The sequence below is a fragment of the Mus musculus genome, chromosome 11 (genome assembly GCF_000001635.26).
Source record: "Mus musculus strain C57BL/6J chromosome 11, GRCm38.p6 C57BL/6J".
Lineage (NCBI taxonomy): Eukaryota > Metazoa > Chordata > Mammalia > Rodentia > Muridae > Mus > Mus musculus.
Window position 1 is genome coordinate 40,468,267 of NC_000077.6, and position 8,569 is coordinate 40,476,835.

At 38.4% G+C, this 8,569-nt stretch overlaps 1 long non-coding RNA gene across 1 annotated transcript; it reads right to left on the reverse strand.

Annotated features, from left to right (window-relative positions):
* Positions 1 to 6,451: 6,451 nt before the first annotated feature.
* 3110004A20Rik lies at positions 6,452 to 7,418 on the reverse strand. Its single transcript, XR_001780126.1, has 2 exons — positions 7,274 to 7,418; positions 6,452 to 6,698 (listed from the first exon to the last, which is right to left on the reverse strand). It is a non-coding gene; the product is annotated as an RIKEN cDNA 3110004A20 gene (long non-coding RNA).
* Between the last annotated feature and the right edge of the window lie 1,151 nt (positions 7,419 to 8,569).

Below are 8,569 nucleotides of genomic sequence, written 5' to 3' on the forward strand. Positions count from 1 at the left end.
TGAAATTTAAACTGCTAGCATCTTACACTTGGTGGAGTTCCCCAACACACAAAACACAAAGACAGTCCAATTGGCAAGCCCAATATCAAAGCATATTACACTCAAAACTACTAAGACTTAAGGACAGTACTCAATGAAGTCAAAAGGGAACCCAAAGTTGGCTTTGGCAAGCATCTGAGTTTCACCTAGAACCAGGTCCACTGATGGGAAGGCCATCAGAAGTCTATCAGCTCAAAACAGGTATGCAATTTCTATAAATGTGTTGCGGGGTAGGACAGGAATGGAAGTTTTACATGCAATTAATTGCAAAGACAGTTTTTAAGGGCAGCCTTCTCTTGCCTTTCCAAATTAATGAGTCAGAAAAGCACTACTCTCAATCGTATCTTTAGAAGTGAGCAAACCCCCTCCTGGGCTCCCATCAAACACAGCACAAGGACCTTCAGCTAAATACTGCAATGTCCTCCGTTTCAGAAAGTCGTCTCCAAGCTGTAAAAAGGCAGGCACAGGTTCTTTCCTGGAATCCCGTTCGTTTTCAGATGAACAAGGAGGTGGAGAATTAGATAAAGATTTATTGTGTGGGTGAAAGTGTTTTACAACACTGCATGTAACTAGTTTGAGATATATATATTGTTCTTTGAAGGGAAAAAAATGTCCTTTTTATTGATGACTAAAAACTTATGCAAGCAAAGAGGCAAAGTCGAAACAAAACAAAACAAATGAAATCTGGATCTATTGTTTGCAAGGATGCTGTTCTTAACAAAAGATTTTTTTTTGACCAGTATTACGTGTGTGTGTGTGTGTGTGTGTGTGTGTGTGTGTGTGTGTGTGTAACCTATTATTAAGGAAGAATTAATATTGAATTGCTTTTTGTTTTATATATAAAAATCCCATCTATGAATAGACCAAGCCTAGTGGGCTCAAGCTATCCCAAAATTAAACTTCAAGGCCAGGGTAGCTACCTGGGGGTTTGCATTCTGCAAAGCCTTGCCTTTTAAATGAACCGACAAGGGTCTACCTGTGCTTGTTACATGTCCCTTGGATAATTAATGCTGGTAATAACACCTAAGCGTTAGCACACAAAGCACCTGGAATGTGACTTGCTGTACACATTCTAATCACACCTGCCACCGAACTCTCCAAATGACCTTCTTCAAAACAATGACTGTCTTTGAAATCACAGAAAGCCAACTGAGGAGGAAGCAGTTCCCCAGCAATTGGCTATGGCTGAGTGGTTCATAAAGCCAGAGTGGCACCAAGCGGCCGAAAATGGAATTAGGCTGTCACTGTGTTTTCACATCCTCAGAATGAACCGCATTTAATGTTTATGCCTGGCTGTTTCCAGGCAGCAGAGATGGCAAGCCCAGAGACACTGAGCAGGATGCCACACCCAAGGGTGAGGGGTGATAGAGGTCCCCCTCATGCCTTAAATATGATTTTTAAAATTCTGTATGTCTGAAACTCTCTAAACTGGTATGAAGAGCTATACTTTAACCAACATCAGAGAGACAAGGGTCTCTCATCAGAGAGACAAAGGGAGAGGGAACCTCACTTTCCACAGTTTTGTTTGCAGTACTTGCATAGAATTTTCTTTTTTAAATCAAGGTTTCTGTCATTGTGTACACACAGGGAAAAAAGTGCTAAGACACGTTGTTTCTATATTCTCCACATTATATATTAGAAAGGAAGGTTACATGGGAAGAATGATGGGAAACCTGTCTATTCTCAGGTATTGTCTCTATGGCCTCTCATCCTTTTGCTTAACTGCTGAGCCAGTGCCTCCTGCTGTCTCTTAGCTCTCTACTGCTCCAAACATTTTGCTTATCTCTTACATACACGTATCTCATATATGGTGTCCTCTAGACTGGTCCCCCTGCTACATGTTCTGATTTCCCTCTTTTTAAAAAATATTTTTCCTTATTTTTCTTCTTTCTACCTCCCTCCTAATGGCTCAGACTCAAATAACTTGGGTGGCTTCAAAGACCAGTATCAGAAATGGCTTCTCCCTCCTGTGGCTTCCTATAATTATAGACATATCATTTTCCCACAATGCTTCAGCATCGTTAATCACTTCAAATACAGAAAGAGCCAGGCAAGCTTTCCTGTGAACAGAAAGCTCCAAGTCCCATTTCAATTTGTGATTATATCAATAATCTGGAGACTGTCGTCTGTGAACTAACCCATTTCTAGAAGAACCAGAAGGAAGCTGCTCAAATCTTATAGGCAAACCCTTGCTGACACAGAGAATATCTGCTTGTATGATAGGAAATTCCACATGACATTTGTCAGCTGCTTTGTCCTGCATTGCTAAGTGGCAAAAAAGGCAATTTTGTCTTCCCTGTCAGGACATTCATAGGGAGGACTGTGAGAGACACTATCATTAAAAGCATGAATTATTTGTAGATCTCTCTTGCACACAGCAGAGGCCAGTATGAATCTAAACTGCTTATAGATCAAAACAAAACAACAACAAATTAATCCTGCTGTACTTTTCTAAAATACTCTAGTGTAATTTTCCTGCTGCGGCCCCTATACCCTGAGACTACAGGCAAATCTTGCAGCAATTTCACAGATAATCTCATGGCAGATTGGAAAGATTAGAGGAAGCAAAATTTCTAAAGAAATCATTTCATACTGAGGCGGGGGAAGAAGCTTAACATAAACATCGTCATTGGTATTGATTATTTCTCATGAATACAATTTTAATGAGAGGATCCCCAAGCATAGGACAGTAATCACACAATGTCCAAAGAGGAAAATACCTCCAGATTTCATCCGAATACAACAAAAGAAAAGAAACACACAAGCAGCTGTGGTTGGGCAGTAGAATCACAAGACTTCAGGAGACTGCATTTGAATGCCTAGAGCTTACAAAAATAAGTACACTGATTTGTTGAAATAAATGTTCATTAAGCACACACGAATGATCGACAGTCCTCATGATGACAAATAAGATCTCTTTCCCTCATGAGGTTACCCTGAAGTAGGACTATGGATTTATGCTGTGTAATAATAATAATAAACAAATTAATATAATGTCCTCTTAGGTAAGGATGAGTGTTGCGAAGCAACATGAATCTACTGAAGACCTACATGCTGATGAAAGGTAAGTACCCTAGACATGATGGTGTCTAGGGTAGGTGAGTAAAGACCAGAAAGAAGTAAAAGATACAAGCATAAGCATATCCACAGCATCGATTCCATGGCAAATAGAGCTGAGCTTCAAGGTCTTCAGGCTGGGAAGTGTTCAGTTTACCCATCAAACAGCAGAAAAGTCATTGGGGCTGGAAGGTTCTAGGCAAGAGGGGGAATAGCAGTTTGGCTCACAGAGAAAATTCCTGACCACATGCTGTATAGACTGACAGGCCATGCTGGAAACCATGGATTCTTCTCTAAGTGTAATTAGGAAAGCACTGGAAGGGGATGAGAGGAAGGCAAATCGTCTTATTTATGTGTTTGAATGGTTGCTATTGCTGCTGCTGCTGTTGTTTGTTGTTCGGGAGGCTGACTGTAGAAGAGGTAGAACAAGGCAAGCTGTGGTATTACAATTATACTCCAGGAAAAAAAGGTGGGGGGAAGACAATTTGAATAGGGTAAGGTTTGTGAGGAATGAGGGAAATTTTCTTTACGAAAAGTTTATTATCTGAAACTCCTATGGTGCTTAGTTTTCTGTAAAAAAGGATGGAAAATAACCAAGAGGCAAAACATTGTATTCAAGTCTTTTAGGGCTAAGTACAGTTGTATCCAAGTCAAGACCATTGCTCCATCCTGTGAGCTTCTGTCACATCAACCCAATCCAGTGGCAGGACACCACAAAATCTTTGCCAATGGTGCTCAAATTGGAATAATGTAAAAGTAAGTAGAAAAGAAAATGTAAAAAATTTGCCTACTGTAGTTCAGGGAGAAAGCAAATTGTTCGTCACCGACTTGATGGATTAGTCATACTGAGGCAGAATTCCCATCATTACTGACTTTATTTAATTACACCTGTAGCTGCCAAACTCAGCTGTATTGAGTCATAATGTTTTTCCTACAAAGGTGGTTGTTATCCAACTGATCTACCATATTTTAACACCTTGCACTTTAATTTGCCTCTTACTGAAATCACTGGGGTTGTGTTACATTTTCAAGGGCTCCCAGCTGGCCCTATCTGTAGTCAGGGTCCAAATGAGGAAGCCATTTGCCAATGATGCCCTTTTATCTATTAAACCACAGCATGGAACATGTCACAAACAGCTGAATGAAAAGTAAAACCATAAACCCTCAGGCATCTGCGGGATCGTGATCCAAATCCTGGGAGTATATTAAGTTTTAGAACAGTTTACTTTGTTGTGGTTTTTATTCGGATGTTTACTGTCGGTATATTACCTCCGTGAATTTATTTTAAGAATCAGTTCATAGACTCATGTTTGTGCCTACCAATGATCAACTATTATTTCAGGAGCGTGTTGAGATTGGAGAAAATGTAGCCATTCAATCATTCATCCAGGTAAATATTCGTTATTATTAAGGTCTTATACAAAAGGCACTGTATACTGGAAACATAGTGATGGACAAACAGAAAAATCACCAAAAGGTGGCTACAAGAAAAAAATCTGGATGAAGAAATTGGACTCATTCATTCCATCAGCAAATGCTTATTGAGTGCCTTTGAGGTGTGAAATAATATGCAAGATGCTAGGAGTGTGATCGCAAACAAAACATACAAGGCCTTGCTTACTTTAGTTCTAGTTTTCTATGAAAGGAGTCACAGATCACCACACATACTCAAAGGAACAGTAATTCATAGGAAGGTTGTTTTGTTTTTTTGTTTTTTTTTCTATTAACAAAGGCTCCAGAGGTTAAGGAAATATGATAGAAGTTAAGCTTTGAGGTGAGAACTGAAAGATAGGTAGGACTTCAGCAAAAATGGAGGCAGGTTAGCTAAAAGGTTTAGGGCAAAGAAAGTCCATGATCAGGTGTGCATTTCAGGCAGTGACCCTGGTATCAGCCAACAGACGGATGAAGATGCCCCAATCTCTGGGGACACCATGGATTCCATTTAGGGAACAGGAGCCCTTTGTGAATTATGAATCACAAATATTGAATATCGAAAGCCTATTCCCTCTTTTCTTAGACTCTAGGAGCCTATCCAGTCCCTTCTATTTTGACAAAGTAAAAAAGAACAAGGGCCATGATAAATACACCACCTTTGACATTTCACAGTGGCTGGAATTAACTGCCGTGGGATAATAGCATCAAATTTTAAATTTGTAAGGAATGTTAGCTTCACATCAGTTATGCAAATGGAGATTTAAATATATGTAGATTTATGACAAGATCCTTAAGTGTAATGTATTTTCTTAAACTTCCAAAGGAATTTGTAACATAAAATAAAAATGAGAAAAAGGCAAACAATGACCATGCAAAGGGGTTTTATATAAACGCAGCAATGAAGCTCGTTCTAATAGCAATAATAATATAAGCCCACTGATTTCTTTCACATAGCTCATTTTACTAAGCTTTTGCATGTATCAGAAGGCAACAGCAGCTGGCAATCTGGAGCCACAAAGATTTCATCTCACTTTGCATATGCAGGCCGCATGCTGTGACATTAACAACTTTTCAATTGTTCTACTGCAACCATTGAGCTGTTGCATTTGGATATGATGTATATTTTTTAATTTAAATAAAATACATTTAATATTGATTTCTTTTCATCCATATTCAGTATGCCATCCAAACTACAAAATCTGTTGATAAAAGCTCCCTTTCCAGAGTTGACAAAAACATCTTCTCTGATTCTGGGTTTCGTTTATTCTTTGTTACAGCTTGGCCATCCCAGAATGCCACAGCTCTCTCTAGTCCAATCAATAACTATTGATAATTTTAACATAAAATATTGTTCTCTAGATACAAACCAAGCATACTATAAAATGTGCTTTTCCAGATTCAATAAAGATATACAATTAATTCATTAGATAGGCACCTAGTAAATCAGTAATATGTTACCAAAGTAACAAATTTGTTAAGACATAATGCACTTTGGGTTAATGAACACAGTGAGCATAAACAAAGGTGTTCAGGAGAGCTATGAAGTAAAAATGTTTCGATGTCTCTAGCACTGGGACTAGAGAAACAGTGTAGCAGATAAAAGCTCTTGCCATGCAAACCTCATGACTTGATTTCTATCTATAGAATCCATGTTGGAAGGAAAGAACCAACCCTAAAAGTTGTCTTCCCCCCCCCCTCCACATCCATGCAGTGGCATCACCTATGCTCCCACATACACACTGTAAACACACACATACACACACACATATCAATGATAAATAAAATTTAATAGCCCTGAAAAGGAGCAAGAAGTTTTGATGGAATCATCAAAATATCTGCATAGTAATTGTCCGTAGAACTCTATATAATCTCATTCCAGAGAAAACAAAGAGAGAGATATCTGATTGCCACCACTGTCCAAGAGTTGTTAGATAGTTTTATTTATTTGAAGTGTTCATATTCCATACAATCACTAAATCGGGAAAGACAATTAGAACATTATTGGAATCAAATATTTCCCCCACTGGAGAGTCAAAAACAATGTTTGATCTACGTTTGATCCAAGTATAAGAAATGAGGCACGAACTCTAACCCACAGCTGTAGTTTTTCTCTGAGTGTCAGGTGAACACAAGTCAGGATTTTTGCGAACATGCAGAAAAGTCAGATCCTACAGGACAGAAAAAGAAGAAATACTTGCTTGAAAATGAATCTCACAAAAAATTTATAATTTCCTGACAGATCTTCTCCTATGATCTTCAAAAGCTCTCAGAGAAAGTTTTATTTTCATCATTTTTCAGCAAAAAAAAAAAAAGTCCTTAATCATTATCAAAAGAATTTAAATTTGAGATACCCATCTGTTGCAATTTTTAGAGGCTCCAAACACCCTCACAGAGAGAAAAACCTTGGTTTTGAACTTCAGTGATTAAACAGTGGTCTCCATTGTACAATCTGCTTATACTGCTGTTAGGTAGCAAGCAGTTTAATGCCAACCTTCAGTCAAGAGCCTCTTGTCCTACAAGACACTCGTTATTCAAGAAGAAAACAATCTACGTTTTAAAAATGAAAGAATCTCCAATTCAGAGACCTTGCAACCACCAGAATTATAATGATTTTTTTCCCTCTGAAATAATAAAGAAAGCACTTAATTATCATCTCATGGTCATCTTTCTGCCTATGTGCAGATTGCAAAGTCCAATAACAATTTGAATGAAAGCATCCCTTCATGGCCACAACCCGTCATACCTGGACTATAGCTTCCAGAAGATGATTATACGCTCGCAACCAGAAGGTCACCACAGAAGGCCAAAGTCACCAACTAGATGCTTGAATTCTTTCCCAAGTACACGCTAACACAATTCAGGGTGAATGACTCTGAAGAGAGAAACAGCTTACAGAAGGGACAATTTTTAAATGCCCCAGTTAATGCTTTGAAAGATAATCTTTAAATAAACATGACAATGAAATCTAGGCAATAGGCTGATTTTCTTTTCCCAACGTGTTAACTGGTTCATGGTCTGAATTAAAAATAATCATAAAAATTATACAAAACTAATATTTTACAGTAATGTTCACCAAAGTAGTTGAGACAGGGCTTAATGAGAGGAACCTCTAGGAAAAAGATAGAGCCCTACTACATCAATTTGCTATAAATGACAGCATGTGTTGTGTTTTATTTTGAATTCTCTGATAAATGAATGTTTATCCTGGGATCAATGGATCTGGGTGAACGGCAGATTGCAGTAGCAATTGCTTTCTTACCGAGAGAATTATCTTAAATCAGATCTTCTTTGTTTGATGAAACCTAAATTGCAGGGGGAATATTTAAACATCTAAGGAGAAAATCCATAGATAAGCTAACACATGGCTCCGAGATGCATTTAGCAGAACTAATTGTCTCTATTATTCTTTTATTCCAGGAGCCACAGATAGAATGTATAAGTCAAATAACAAAATACCTATCATTATACCTTCTTGATCAAGGACTGTAGGCCACCAAAGTAGTATATTTACTTCAAGTGAAGTAGGAGGACTGGAGCAAACCACACAAATCACATCTAGCATAAGCCCAGCTAAATAACAAGACTAAGAGTAAAGACACATTCCTCGCTCTCTATCATTATTTGTAAGGCCATCGGAATGGTAGTAGCCATCTCTCCTGTATACTATTGATGGTCACGAGGCTCAAAAATAGTGAGAAGACCTGCAAGTTGTAAGTGAACACACACAGATTGCCTGAGACACTGGTGAATATGTAACCATGGTTAAGATCTGTTCCTCAGATGGGACAACACACATTTGAATCCTATGTTAACCAAACAATGGATATAGAACCCGAAGGAAAGGCATTTTTAAGCTTAGTAGCTGGAAAATAACTTTTGAAACGCAGGAAGTATTCAAATGCTGTCTCCTCACCATGTTCTGGTCTGTGATAGCCTACTGGTGTGCTCCTCAACAGTCCTAAGTACAATGTCACCACACCCCCTGACCTATAGGCATGGTCCCCGTTGTCCTGACTTCATCCAGACACTGAAGAGTATG